The sequence below is a fragment of the Ambystoma mexicanum genome, chromosome 6q (assembly GCF_040938575.1).
Source record: "Ambystoma mexicanum isolate Mex_15411 chromosome 6q, UKY_AmexF1_1, whole genome shotgun sequence".
Lineage (NCBI taxonomy): Eukaryota > Metazoa > Chordata > Amphibia > Caudata > Ambystomatidae > Ambystoma > Ambystoma mexicanum.
Genome location: NC_090937.1, coordinates 1,645,163,639 through 1,645,177,568, shown reverse-complemented (window position 1 = coordinate 1,645,177,568; position 13,930 = coordinate 1,645,163,639). Strand labels below are relative to the sequence as shown.

Here is a 13,930-nt window from a genome sequence, read left to right as displayed (position 1 = left end):
ACACAACAATTTCCAGGGCCAGGGCGTCCAGCACCCAACGGTCGGTGGAGATGGTCTCACACACGCCGACTAACTTCGTCAGCCGGCCTCCCACCGGGGTGCGTCGGCGGGGGCCCGACCCGATGGAAGGTTCAATCCTGCTTGGAGGCCGCTTTTCCTCCTTGACCACCTTGGCGACAACGGCGGGATCCATCTGGCTTGCCGCGTCCCCTGTAGGCCTCCTGCGACGAAGACCTTGCCGCTTGACGGTAAGTAGAGGAGCTGCTGCCGGCTCCCTTGGAGGCACCCTGTCTGCCTCCGGAGCTCCGAAAGGACGGGCGTCGCTGTTGGAGCATCCCCAGTGCACGGACCGTCTCCGTGTCTGTCTTGATCGCCTGAAGGGATTCATCAACCGCCTTGCCAAAAAGGTTGTTCCCATCGAAGGGCATGTCCAAAATCTTGGTCTGAACGTCCTGGCGGAAATCCGTCGCCCTGAGCCATCCTCGTCGTCTCAGGCAAACGCCGCTGCCCAACTGACGGAAACCGGTGTCGGCGATGTCCGTAGCCACCGTAATGGCGTGGTCCGAGGCAATCTCACCTTCCTGCAAGATTTCCAGGGCCTCAGCCCTCTTGGCATCTGGAAGGAAGTCCAACAGAGGGGCGATCTTAAACCACAACTCCCTGTCGTAGCGGGCTACGATGGCCAGGGCGTTGGCCGCCTTGATGGTCGTCGCTGCAGATGAGATGACCCGCCGTCCCATCGCATCCAGTTTCCTACCCTCGCCGTCCGGAGGGGAGGTTGAATTCGAGGCCGATGCTCCCCATCCCCCCCCGCTTTCTTCTTGGCCGCCACCGAGACGACCGAGTCCGGGGTAGGTTGCACTCTAAGGCACAAGGGGGCAGCGTCGGGGACCCGGTACTTCTTCTCGTACCGGTCCCTCTTCGCAGGAGCCGTGGCAGGGTTCTTGAGGAGGGCGTGCCCCTCATCCCAGATTTCATCAAGAAGCGGTACGGCGAGGACCGTGTCTTCCTTTTAGCCTCGCGCCGCTGGTAAAGGAACCCCTCCTTTTCATTGGGGCAGAGCTGGAAGAGCTTGGATGCCCTGGAGATCATTGCATGGAAGGATCCAATCTCGTCGGGCGTCGTAGTCGTGTCCATGCCTATATCATCCCCGTGGGTAGTGGACCGGGGGGAAGGCAGAGAAGGCCGCAGAGGCGGGAGAGGAGGCCTAGGATGCGTAGTCCTCCTCTTAGGCGGTGGGCTCCCCGAAGGTCCTGGCTCCGGATCCTCCGTTGGGTCTGGCTCAGGCTCCTCCGTCGGGGAAGGGGCAACCTAGTCCTTATCTCCGAGCAGAAGGACTGGATGGCTGACAAAATGGCCGCCGAGGTTTCCTGCTGCGCCGGAAACGACGGGCGCGAGGGCTCTTGAGGAGCCTCGTCTGCGCCACCGTCGCCCTCGTTGTCGCCCTCGTCGGGATCCCTCATGATGGGCTGTGTCTCCTCCACGACTTGGATGAGCTCCTCTTCAGAGGTTGCGTCCGTATCCACGACGGCCACCACCCCCCCCTTTTTCCAACGAGGACTTCGTGGGGGTCTTCTCGATGGGCCTGAAAGACGACTCCCTCCGCGGTGGCAGGGAGACTCTGGTACCCGAGGGCGCCTCCACTGGTGTAGCCCTCCACAGGCTGAGCCAGGGCCGCGGCGACATCCTCAATTGAGGTCCTAGCAGGGTGAATCACAGCCAAAGTCACCTTCTGTACGCCCGGGGCCTTCACCTTCGAGGGAAAGGGTCCGAGCCTCGATCCCCCTCTGCCGGAGTCTTCGAGATCGACCGGGGCCTCTCCAGAAGCTTTGCCGGGTTCTCGGATTTCCTCTTACCCGAGCCAGAGCGTTGGCTCGTGGTCGATGGCGCCGGGGAGGGTGCGCCCTGCCTGGCAGCCAAAGAGCCCTACCGTTTGGCACTCGCGGTGCTTAGCCTTTTGTTGGGCCCCCGTCGCCGGAGCACCCTCACAGGACTTAGAAGACCGCTCAGACTTCTTCTTCTTCTTCTCGCCTGGCGGGCTCTTACCTTCCAGCCAGTTGGCGAGACGAAGGTGGCGATCCTTCATGGTCCGCTCTGACATGTTTCCACAAAACGCGCAGTCCTTTTCCTTGTGGTCTTGTCCTCCTGGAGACAGAGGCATAACGAATGCTCGTCCTCCTTGAAAACGTTCTGAATCTGGCATCATCCAGGACAGGTCTTGAACAGCTTCCCGGGCGTCGAGCTCCCTTTCTCCTGGGCCATGTCCGGGGTAGGCCTCGGAACTTCTGGAATCCTCCAAAAGCATAACTCGACGAAATCTTCACCCTTGAGGGGCGTAGAAAACTCTGAAACGGATCCCCGTTGATTGGAAGTAGAAACGGTGGAGCTTGAGGCTCTTTTAACCGAAAAAAATGAGAAAATCTCCTGAAAAAAGCGAGAAAACGCAGCAAAAGCTCAAGAGCTAAGCACGAGGACTCCCAACACTTGAACGTGCGGTAAAAATCTGAGGATGGCTGCCAGGAGAGGGGCTTAGGGAGAGGGCAGTAATTGGCTGGGGGCAGTATGACCCAGAGACCAGTGATTGGTTACTACTGAGAAAGACAGATCAGAAACGAAACTGATTTTTTCTATACCGAGGATTCCCGGCCTGACGACGGGGAATATTCGCGAGCATGTGAATCCATGCCAGACCCCATGCTGGAGAAGAATATTTCACGCAAAACACATGGACATAACATTTAGAATCCATCAAGAAGTGCACCAAGATTGAAAGATACCTTTGAGGATAGAAATTATACTTAAGAGTAGAGATACAAGAAAGTCTTAGCATCTTTAAGAGTGCATTGTTCGTAGTGTACTTCGGGGTGCAAGATTTGCTTTCAAACTCTCAGGGTGAGTTCATCTCAAAAAGGATGGAAAGGGGAAAAGGCTTATGGATTCAGCAACAAAAAAAAAAGAAAATGGGAGCAGAAAGCAGAATTTAAACAGAAGGTTTTTTGAGGCCATAAAAATAGGTGTATCTGCAACAACAAATGGGAGTGGGCCAGGTGTTTATGAATCGGTTACCATTTAAAAACGTAGAGAAGCACAAAGGCCCGTATTCCACAGCATTTTGAAGTTCTGCGTATTACAATTTGAATTAGCCTGTTGTAATCTGTTGTGGGGGTGAGATCTTAACCCCAAATATACAGCCGTAGTATTCCATTACATAGACATGTCCCTTTATGATTGTGGCCACATCAAGGGAAAACAATTGTAGAGGGAAGCGAAAGGTCTCAATGCTCATACCTAACCAGCAGCTGGGGGCCTGCAGTTCCTCCGACTTGAAAAAGTTTGGGTAATGGATGTGATCTGTGCAAGCGATATTAAATCAAAATAAATCTTCCATTTCCAGCCCACACAAGCAACAGGGGTTTTCAGCCTCGGCCAAGCTGAAATCCAAACGTGCAAATATAGGCTTATCCGAATGCTGGCAGGTGTTTCTGCACAGGACCAAAGAACAAGTTACTCTCTTACCTGGTAACGTTCTTTCGATGGGATGGTCCGACAACGTATTCCACATCTATGACAGTAATCACCACAGCTGTGCTGCTTCGGAAAATCTTTCAGCGTCTGCGTCCTGTGTCGATGACGTCGATACGCTGTTCTCGAAGGCCTCCGTCGAGCCGACGTCACCGGATTTTATAAGTAGGACGCACGACGCCCGTAGCCTCAGTTGTAGTTTTTTTCCCCAGAAGGTGTGGTACCAATCTTCTGCCAGTATGACCACAGAAAGCTTTGCGGAAACGTAAGCTGCAATCGATATGAAATTCTGTAGCGGGGCAGATAGGGAGGGAGCGATATGGAATACGTCGTCGGACCATCCCATCGAAAGAACGTTACTCGGTAAGAGAGTAACTTGTTCTTCGAGGGGATTGGGTCCTCTGACGTATTCCATATCTATGACAGACCTCCAAAGCAGTACCAACGTATGGAGGAGGGAAAAAGAATTTAGAATATAGAAATTTAGAATGCCCAATCAAATTGCAGAGTAAAGGACCACCTTGCCAAAAGCCAGATCCTGCCCATGGATAGAGTCTAGGGAGAAGTGTCGTACAAAAGTATGGACCGAAGCTCAAGTGGCTGCTTCACAGATGTTTCGAATAGGAACACCCCTCTGCAGAGCAGTAGAGGTAGCCATACCTTTAGTAGAATGGGCCGGTAAGCCTACCAGAGGGTCCTTACCCACCAATCGGTAACATTCAGAAATTGCCAAGATAATCCATCTAGACAAAGTCTGCTTAGTAACAGCTTGTCCCAAACGCCTTCCAGCGTAAACAATAAAGAGTTGATCGTCCACTCTGACCCGGGACATACGTGAAATGTAGAAACTTAAAGCTCTCCTGGGATCCAACCTATGGAGCCTCTCCTCGTCCTTACCAGGATGCGGTGGAGTATAGAACGCCGGAAGAACGACTTTCTGGCTTAAATGAAATTCCGATACAACTTTCGGAAGAAAAGAAGGACGGACTCCAAGGACAACCCTGTCCTTATGAAATACAGTGTAGGGTGGCTTAACAGAAAGTGCCTGCAACTCACTCACTCTGCGAGCAGAAGTGACCGCAACTAAAAATACAGTTTTAAGAGTTAACAGTCTCAAAGGACAAGTGCAAAGGCGCAAAGGGAGCACCCATTAGAAACTTGAGAACAAGGTTAAAATCCCAACCGGGCACCTGGAAAGGTGACGGAGGGAACACATTAGTGAGCCCTTTCAGAAATTGAGAAATCAAAAGGAATTTTAAAGTAAGAACACTCTTTAGACGAGCGCTTGAAGATAGACAGCGCCGCCAGGTAACCTTTAATGGAACCCACTTGCAGGCCCTTGTGGGCTAAAGAAAGCAAAAAAGACAGAAACACAGCAATGTCACATGAAAAATGATCCACATTCTTAACCCTGCACCAATCGCAGAACCTTCTCCAACGGCAACGGTACAGGGACTTTGTTGCCGGCCGTCTGGCCGAAAGCAACACCTCCATCACGTCTACAGGGAGGTCCCAATCCTTATACCTCAACCTTTCAGAAGCCAAGCGTGAAGGTTGAGGGATCTGACCTCTGGATGGAGAACCTGACCCCCTCCCCCTCCGTGAGAGCAGATCGTCTCGGTAGGGAAGACGACGTGGAGGGCAGATGCACAAGTCGAGAAGGTCCGTGTACCATGTCCTCCAGGCCCATGCCGGAGCAATGAGGATCATCCGATAACCAAACCTCCGTAACCTGCGCAGCACTTGCGGTATGTCCGGGACTGGAGGAAACGCATACAGCAGTGGGAATGACCACTCCACCACGAACGCGTCTCCTAAGGCTCCACTTGGAGGAAATTCCCGCGAGTAGAACCTTTCGCCCTTCCGGTTGACACTGGAAGCGAAGAGATCCACTTGAGGGGTCCCCCCAAAGGGCGAAGATCTCCAGGATGATCTCCTGAGCCAACTTCCACTCGGGAGAGACTTGCGCTCTGCCTGCTCAGAGCATCCGCCGTCTCGTTTTCGTCCCCGGCCAGTTGAACTGCCGAGATCGAAATTACCTGGTGGATGGCCCAAAACCAGAGCTGCATCGCCTCCCTGCACAGAGGAAGTGACCCTGCCCCCCCTTTTTGTTGAGGTAGTGCATGGCCACTGTGTTGCCCGTCAGAATCAGGACATTCTTTCCTCGCACAGTCGGCAGAAAAGCCTTCAGGGCAAGCCCGACGGCCCTCAGCTCCAACAGATTGATATGGAGTCTGGACTCAGACGGAGACAAACGACCGCTGACTGTCAACTCGTTGGCATGAGCTCCGCATCCTGTGAAGTATGCGTCTGTCACTATCGTCACCTCCAGCCAGGGTAGCCAAAACGGAGCCCCCCTCATCAGATTGCCTTCGTCGGCCCACCACAGAAGGTCCTGGGCGACCGAGTGCGGCACCTGAACGGGGTTGAACTGCCGAGATCGAAATTACCTGGTGGATGGCCCAAAACCAGAGCTGCATCGCCTCCCTGCACAGAGGAAGTGACCCTGCCCCCCCTTTTTGTTGAGGTAGTGCATGGCCACTGTGTTGTCCGTCAGAATCAGGACATTCTTTCCTCGCACAGTCGGCAGAAAAGCCTTCAGGGCAAGCCCGACGGCCCTCAGCTCCAACAGATTGATATGGAGTCTGGACTCAGACGGAGACAAACGACCGCTGACTGTCAACTCGTTGGCATGAGCTCCGCATCCTGTGAAGTATGCGTCTGTCACTATCGTCACCTCCAGCCAGGGTAGCCAAAACGGAGCCCCCCTCATCAGATTGCCTTCGTCGGCCCACCACAGAAGGTCCTGGGCGACCGAGTGCAGCACCTGAACGGGGTCCGACAACCTGCCGGAGGACTGTGATCACTGCATCTTGTGAGCCCATTGCAGAGATCTCATCCACAACCTGGCCTCGGGCACCAGAAGAATGCAGGATGCAGGATGCCATGAGGCCGAGCAACCTCAAGAACTCGAACGCTGGGAGACTCTGGGCATGTTGAAACTTGTGCACCATCTGTTGAATGTGATGAGCCCTCATCTGGGGAGGAAAACACTGCCCCAGGGACGTGTCGAGCACTGCTCCGATGTACTGGAGCTGCTGAGTTGGCGTCAAATGGGACTTCTTTAAGTTGAGGGAGAAGCCCAGCTTGTGAAGGGAGTGGCAGTTGACGGTCAGATGATCCAGGACTTGCTCGGGAGAGCGCGCACTGATCAACCAATCGTCCAGGTAGGGGTAGACGTGAATCCCCCCTTTCCGGAGATACGCTGCCACCACCACGAGCTTGGCGAAGACCCTCGGGGCGGAGGTCAATCCGAACGGCAGGACCCGAAACTGAAAGTGCGAGTCGCCAACCGCGAACCTCAGGTACTTCTTGTGCTTGGGATGGATCGGCACATGTAAATAAGCGTCCTTGAGGTCTAGAGACACCAACCAGTCCTGAAGATGAAGGGCCTGGAGGACTTGAGAAAGAGTAACCATCTTGAACTTGTCCTTCCTGAGGAGCTTGTTCAAACCGCGCAAGTCCATGATGGGTCTCAATCCCCCGTCTTTCTTCGAAATCAAAAAATAAGGGGAAAACCATCCCTTGTTCCTCTCCGCTACAGGCACCAGTTCTATGGCGCCTTTCTCCAGCCGGGATTGTATTTTCCTGCGCAAGTAGCGGATCCAGACTCTTCAAAGAGAGATTCCCTGGTGGATTGTCGTGAGGCCTCTGCCGGAAAGGAAGACAGTAGCCTTGGGCTATGTTCTCCAGAACCCACACATCTGAAGTAATGGCACACCACTCTACAAGATGCTGCGCCAGCCTTCCCCCAACCGGCGAACCATGGGACATGGCCTCATGCCTGAGCTGAAGCAGCTGCGGCAGTGCCCAAGGGCAAAGAGGCAACTGCCCGACCGGCCTTGGCACCTCGAGTACCCTGTTTTCCACCTCTGGCACTCCTACGGTGGCCCCTTTGACTTGCAGCTCCTCTCGATTTACTAAAGGATGAGTAATACCGAAAGGAACCTCCCCTCCATTGCTGTCCCCTAGGACGAAAAGGCGGAGGTTAGCGAACTGCAGCGCCCAACGACTTCACTGCAGCTTTGGAGGTCTGCAACCTCTCAAGGCTCCCGTCAGCCTTGCTGCCAAAAAGATGTTCACCATCAAAGGGCATGTTGAGGAGCCGGGCTTGCACATCAGGACCAAACCCCGACTTCCTCAACCACACAAACCTGCGTATTACGGTGCTCGCCGCCATGGACCGGCTGGCGCAATCAACCATGTCCAGACCCGACTGAACGGATTCACACATGGCATCCTTGCCATCCTGCACAATACAAGAAAACCATCCAGTTCCTCCCCTTCGGGAATATGATCAGCCGCTGAGGAAATACAGTTCAACAGAGTGTGCATGAAACAAGACAAGGCACAAACGGAGTTGGCAGCCTGAAGCGCCATACCCCCAGAAGAAAACACCTTCTTCGCCCAGCAGTCAAAACGTTTGTCGTCCCTATCAGGAGGAATGGTAGGGTACGATGCCTGCTTTGCGGGGGCCGTAGCCGCCTGCACCACCAAACTCTCCGCAGTGTGGTGGGTGGTCAAGTAGCAGGGGTCACCACTGGCTGGGCGATATTTCTTCGGCAAGGACTTGCTCACTGCCGGGAGACTCTCCGGAGAAGTCCAAGCCGCAGCCACCCTTCTCTGCAAGGCCATATGGAATGGCAGCATCGGGTCAGTTGGTGGAACTTGGTCGAGGATATCAGTCAGGTCATCCTGCTGAAAATCCCCAAGTGGGGCCGACCACCCTAGGTAATCCGTGACCCTCAACATCAGGCGCCGGTATGAGGACGCGGCATGCGTGCCAGGCTCAAGCCTACCAAAATCCATCTCTGGAGAGGTGTCTAGACCACTGGCGTTGTGCAACGACTGACGCAGATCCTCAAGTTGGCTATGACCAGAAAGGAACTCATCAGGAACCTCTGCAGGTACCACACCTTCCTCAGACCCCTCATCCACCTCAGAAATATAATCCATAGGCTGGAAGGAGGATACAGAAAAAAGGAACAAAGACATGTTTAGCCTTGGCCAGAGCCTTTCTGGGGGGTGCCACCGTGGCACTGGGTACCTCTGAAAAAGCTGCATTGACAGCTTTGACACAGGCCTCGAGGGCGGAGCCCCGAGCGTGTCTCTCGAAAGCCTGGCGTTGACGACTTCTTCGAAGGCGGGGCCTCGAGAGAGTCCGTCGACGACCTTGGTGCCGCAGACGTCAATGTCTTCCTCAAAGACTTCCCAGGTTCTCGCGGTCTCGAGGGCGTCGAGGACCAGGACCTGGAACGGGCATGTCTAGAGCGACGATCCTTGTCCGACCGGGACTTTGAAAGCGCCCAGTGATCGCGACGACCGTCGAGCCCAAAGGCGTACGAGCAGCGTCTCTAGAACGGGCATGGCCGGCGTCTTTCGAAGGCGCGGACGGACCAGAGCCCTGCGATTGGAATAATCGCCAACATCTCCTTTCGGAAGGAATCCCATTCCTCAGGAGTGGAATGCTTGTTGGGACAAGTAACCCGCCGACTGTCGGAGTCCTCGGGCGAGGACGGGGAAGGCGACCTGCGACGGCGCTTCCTGGAGTGCCTCGAAGAGGCAGAGGAATGGCAGGAATGATTCCCAGACCGAGAAACCCCGGACTCACGACGACGATGCAGAGAGTCGCCCCTCGAATCATCCGTCGAAAGACCAGGGGAACGTGACTTCCGGGGCTTGGCCACCTTACCGACCGACAGCTTCTTCTTACGCTCCTGCAAGGCCTTCGATGTGAGTGATTGACAGTCGACACAGTCATCCGTATCGTGGTCCTCCCCGAGGCAGCAGAGGCAAGCGTTGTGCGTGTCCGTCAGCGACACCTTGGACCCGCAAACCTGACACTTCTTAAAACCAGACCGCGGGGTGGAAGAAGCCAAAGACATCATACAATATCGCAAGGAAGAATCAGGTTCGAAGAACCGAAAGAACAGGATTCAGTAGAACCACGGTGCGTCGAGATCTCCGAAGCAAACACGTTCGCGGAAAAAACGGAACTGAGGCTACGGTCGTCGTGCGTCCTACTTATAACACCCGGTGACATCGGCTCGACGGAGGCCCTTGAGAACAGCGTATCGACGTTATCGACGCAGGACGCAGATGCCGAACGATTTTCCGAAGCAGCACAGCTGTGGTGATTACTGTCATAGATATGGAACGGTCAGATATGGAATACGTCGGAGGACCCAATCCCCTTGAAACAACTTTTCTACTCACATGTACATCAATCATATACTAGGAGTGACTATTACCTGCTTAACTGTGAGAAACTGCAGGAGGAATGGAGATGGGACAATCCTCTCATACAATACACAACCATTAAAAGGTGAGTCTTTGGAGGTAATAGAACTTGGAGTCCTATGGGAATATTTGTAGAGAGGAACGGAAAAGTCAATGAAAACATTAATGGTTATTTAGCCTTGGAACAATATGGGACACTGAGGCAATGAGAGGGAACCAATCAAGCTCTCAATTAACAGTAAGTGGCTGACTAAACTGGCAGAGGAATAGTGTTAATCCAGAATTCCTATTGTTGTGGGCTCTAGGGCCAATTTTTAGTTCCCCCCACGGCGTTTTGGTTTTTCTTCGGGTTTTTTGGTGGCCAGAGGGACTTTATTTCAAAGGGTGTTTTTCCAATTTCTTTTTTGTGGCCAGAGGGACTTTTGGTCTTACATGAGCTATACTTTTGTTTTGGCATTATCACAGGCGAAAGCCATGTTAACACATTGGTAATACAATGTACGTTTTTGGTAGCAATTACTGCACCAACAGGTTTGTTTAAATCCTACTATTGGCCATTATAGGTTTCAGTGCTTCTTTTGTTCAAGGTGACCATGAGGTAGGCTTTTAAATGCAGGTGGGAAGTCAGTCAACCTGCTGAAAAAGGTTTCCTAACAATTCCTGCCGTTTTTGCCATTTTCTAAAGCCCTCACTTGGCAAAGCTTTCTAAGTGCACATGCTTGGGCATATCCCGGTTTGGATCATTTCCCTTGGGCAGTCTAGTTCAGGCTTCTTGAAGACTCCAAACTCCCCACATCCATTTTATAAACCGTTTATAGATGCATCCTGATGTTTCCGCCAGGATCTTTGTCTGTGGGTTGAGGTGATGCTGATTTTCAGTTGTGTGCTGAGATTTCACTACCCGACCATTGTTTTTTTATCTTACGACGCCCATGTGTGCCTTCAGCTATTGTTCGCATCCTGGGATCGTTTGCTGCTGGTTTGCCTTAATCTTCTGTCCACCAAGATGCCACGAGTAGTCTTTGTGGGGTCCCATGTCTTCCTCACCAGGTTTGCCACTTCTGGCTTGATGATACTTGTTGTGGGAAGAGCCTTTGTTCCTTTTCTGGGTCGCTGGGATTGTCGCAGGCTCAGGGTGTGTCCCCCTGGGCCCAAAACCTGGAAATTGCGCTGGTGAAAAGGTGCAATTTTTACATATACCATACATTTGGTGCATTTAGTTTCTCCCATACCATACCATACACTTGTATGCATATACACAGGGGTTGGGTTGTGACTTCAGAGCACTGTTCAAAAGTGTGCAGGCTCATAAGGGGCTTACCTGCTTGTTAGGGTTTGTGGTTCCCTTAATCTATCTTCCCGTTAATGTAGGTCTGCTGCCTACCTCGAATAGTGGGCCACATATAAACTGTGGGAAAGTCCTTTACAGAAATTACTGTTCATTATAATCTATTTAATTATTTAGTCATAATACACAGTATTAAAAATAGTTATTTGACCAACCAAATACACATTTTCCCATATATTTTTCATTAAATCAATGTGGTGTTTTCTGGAGATGTTTGTGGACTAATTGCAACTTTGCATCTGCCTTGTTGCTGTCCATGTTGCCTTGAGCGAGGTATGACTTTCATTTGTTAGGCGAGTAAACCTTCTCCCCACCCCCCAAGGTTAATGGCTGTATCTCCCTAAACAAAGGATGGTACAACAACTGCTTTTGGCAGGGACTGGTTGAAACAGAGGTTCTTCATAAGCAGAACCTAGGTACTTTTACAGAAAGGTATCGGCTAACATACTAAAAGGCAAGCAACACTTTTATGAAGAGTTTAGAGATAATTTCATGGAGGCCCAACTGAAGATACAGTAGTACAAAACCAACCCCCACACCATCAACAGTACAATTGCTGTGGAGAAGGCAGGTCAGCTAAATTAATGTGCAAAGTTCTTTAAAAACTTTACTCGCTGTACAACCTTAGAACAAGTGTCTTCAATGAATATTTGGAAAGTGCTGGTATCCAAAGGAGTAGAGGTAGCTGAATGGTCTTTTTAATCAGGAATTAAAACCCAATAAAAGCCAAGCCCAGATGCATTCACCAATCACATTCATAAGCAGTTTGACCCAGTTCTCGGTCAGCCTTTAGTGGACTCCTTCATTTGGATAAAAATCCATGGAAGAAAAATATAGCTCTTTTAAACAGAGCAGCAGAAATATCCTACGCTATGCATGTTTTATCGAGGCATAGCTTGGATTACGTTGCACTCTAAAGCTATGCACGAGAACACACCAGGACACCTTTGGGAGGCTGTTCATAAACTGGGAGACTAAGGCCATCCGGTTTAGTAGTAAACAGAAATATTTCACAATACTAGAGTATCCGGGTTGCTAGATCCTCCAATATTTGTAACAATGGAGGACAAATGGACATTCCATCAGAAGCATGGAGGCAATGTACGGAAGCATTTTTGGCTTTGGAGAAACAAGATTACAGAGACGCACCATGGACCTAGTCACAGCCAAGGAGATACTTCGAAATGCGGGCATTAACCAAGAGTATTGTCTGTATTCTGAGCAATCTCCTTTTGTCATGTTTGTTAGACAGTATTGTGTCTCTTAAGTCTCCTCCCAACCCCTACCTCCCTCCGGAGGCACACTCTCCTGTTTTATTCCTCCACCAGCTACTCTCCTGCCACCTTCCTTTACTGCCTTATGGAAACGGAAACAGGTCTTTAAGACTGAGATGCAGCTTCCATTTCCCTGGTGACGCCTTTCTGTAAATTTACAGAGGTCATTTGCAAGTTGTGCCGATGGACAGTAAAAGCAAAAGCACTAGCAGCGCACACAGTGGTACTTCTGAGACATTTTCTCAGTGTTGCAGCAGCATTTGTTTCACTGATGATCAGGTTTTTCGTCTTTCTTGACTTCTTGTTCACCAGTTGAGATTTTGGATTTGCAGCAGAGTAAATACCATGCCTCAACCTTTGCCATGTTAACTGGACCGCTTTTGGTTTTCCTTCGTTGGCTTGCTCTCGCCAGACTTGTAGTAAAACCTCTGCCTCGCTTCTACTGAACAATATGCTGGTCTTTACTCAATCTGGTTGTCCCTTTTCTACTCCTCTGTGCTTCTTGTTTGCACTTTAAGCTACACAAACTAATTTCCCTACCTCCTCTGTGTGCTTGGACCCTCCTGTATTCACTCTCATGGACTCACACTTTTCAGGAACTGTATTTCCATGTAGCTAGCATCCTTGTGCCACCTGGCTCTGGCCTATTGCATACTAGTGTTCTGCCATTTGTGCAATCATCGTGGCTACACAGGAATTCCCAATCTGAGGGCCTTGGTTTTACTCCAAGAAGGGTTCTGCACACTTTGGTTTACTGTTGTGAATCTTCCTCAAAGGAATTACAACTGGAGTTGTATAGGATTGTTTGCTTGTCTACTTACTGAGGCTTTCCAGTTTTCTCTTTTTCCTATGAGTGGGAGGGAGCAGTGTGGCATTCCGCTCGCATTTTCACTTGACAACATGCTTTGAGAGGAATCGAAAATATTGCTTTGGATTGAGATGGAAGTCTGATTGCCTTCTGGGTTCCAGTTGTCTTTTGGCAACACCCAGCTCGACAGCTGTGCTGTTCTTTGGAACCACCTAACTCTCATCCCTCCTTTTCCTGCTCAACTCTACCTATTCCCGTCCGCATTGTTTTTCCTACCACCACCCCCTGTGGGGAATTCCGTCTTCCACCATGACAAACCTGTCTATCTGTACAAACATCCCGAGCCCAGTTATTAGCATAAGCAGGCTCAAGGGTTCCTGTCTGACTGCTCCAACTGATGCTAATAAGCTAACCCTTGACAGAAGTCTAAAAGGCTGTGTTATGGTGATGCACAAAAACACCCATGCAGAGTAGGAGTCAATGTATGCTGCAATGATGCCATTGGGCTAGCCGAGGACCCAAAATAGGGATGCCAACCCCAGCTTCCCTTTACACTGTCATTGGGGAATCAGTGGTGGAGACAGAACACCAAAATGTTTCCATTTTCAGACGACTGGCTCCTCACAGTGACTGACCAGTGTTTAGAACTACCAAGTATTCTTTGCTTAATGTAAGCCT

At 51.2% G+C, this 13,930-nt stretch overlaps 1 protein-coding gene across 6 annotated transcripts in view; it reads right to left on the bottom strand.

Annotated features, from left to right (window-relative positions):
* Positions 1-13,930, bottom strand: part of LOC138516963 (uncharacterized) — a 530,457-nt gene that overhangs the window by 208,769 nt on the left and 307,758 nt on the right. The window lies entirely within an intron of this gene.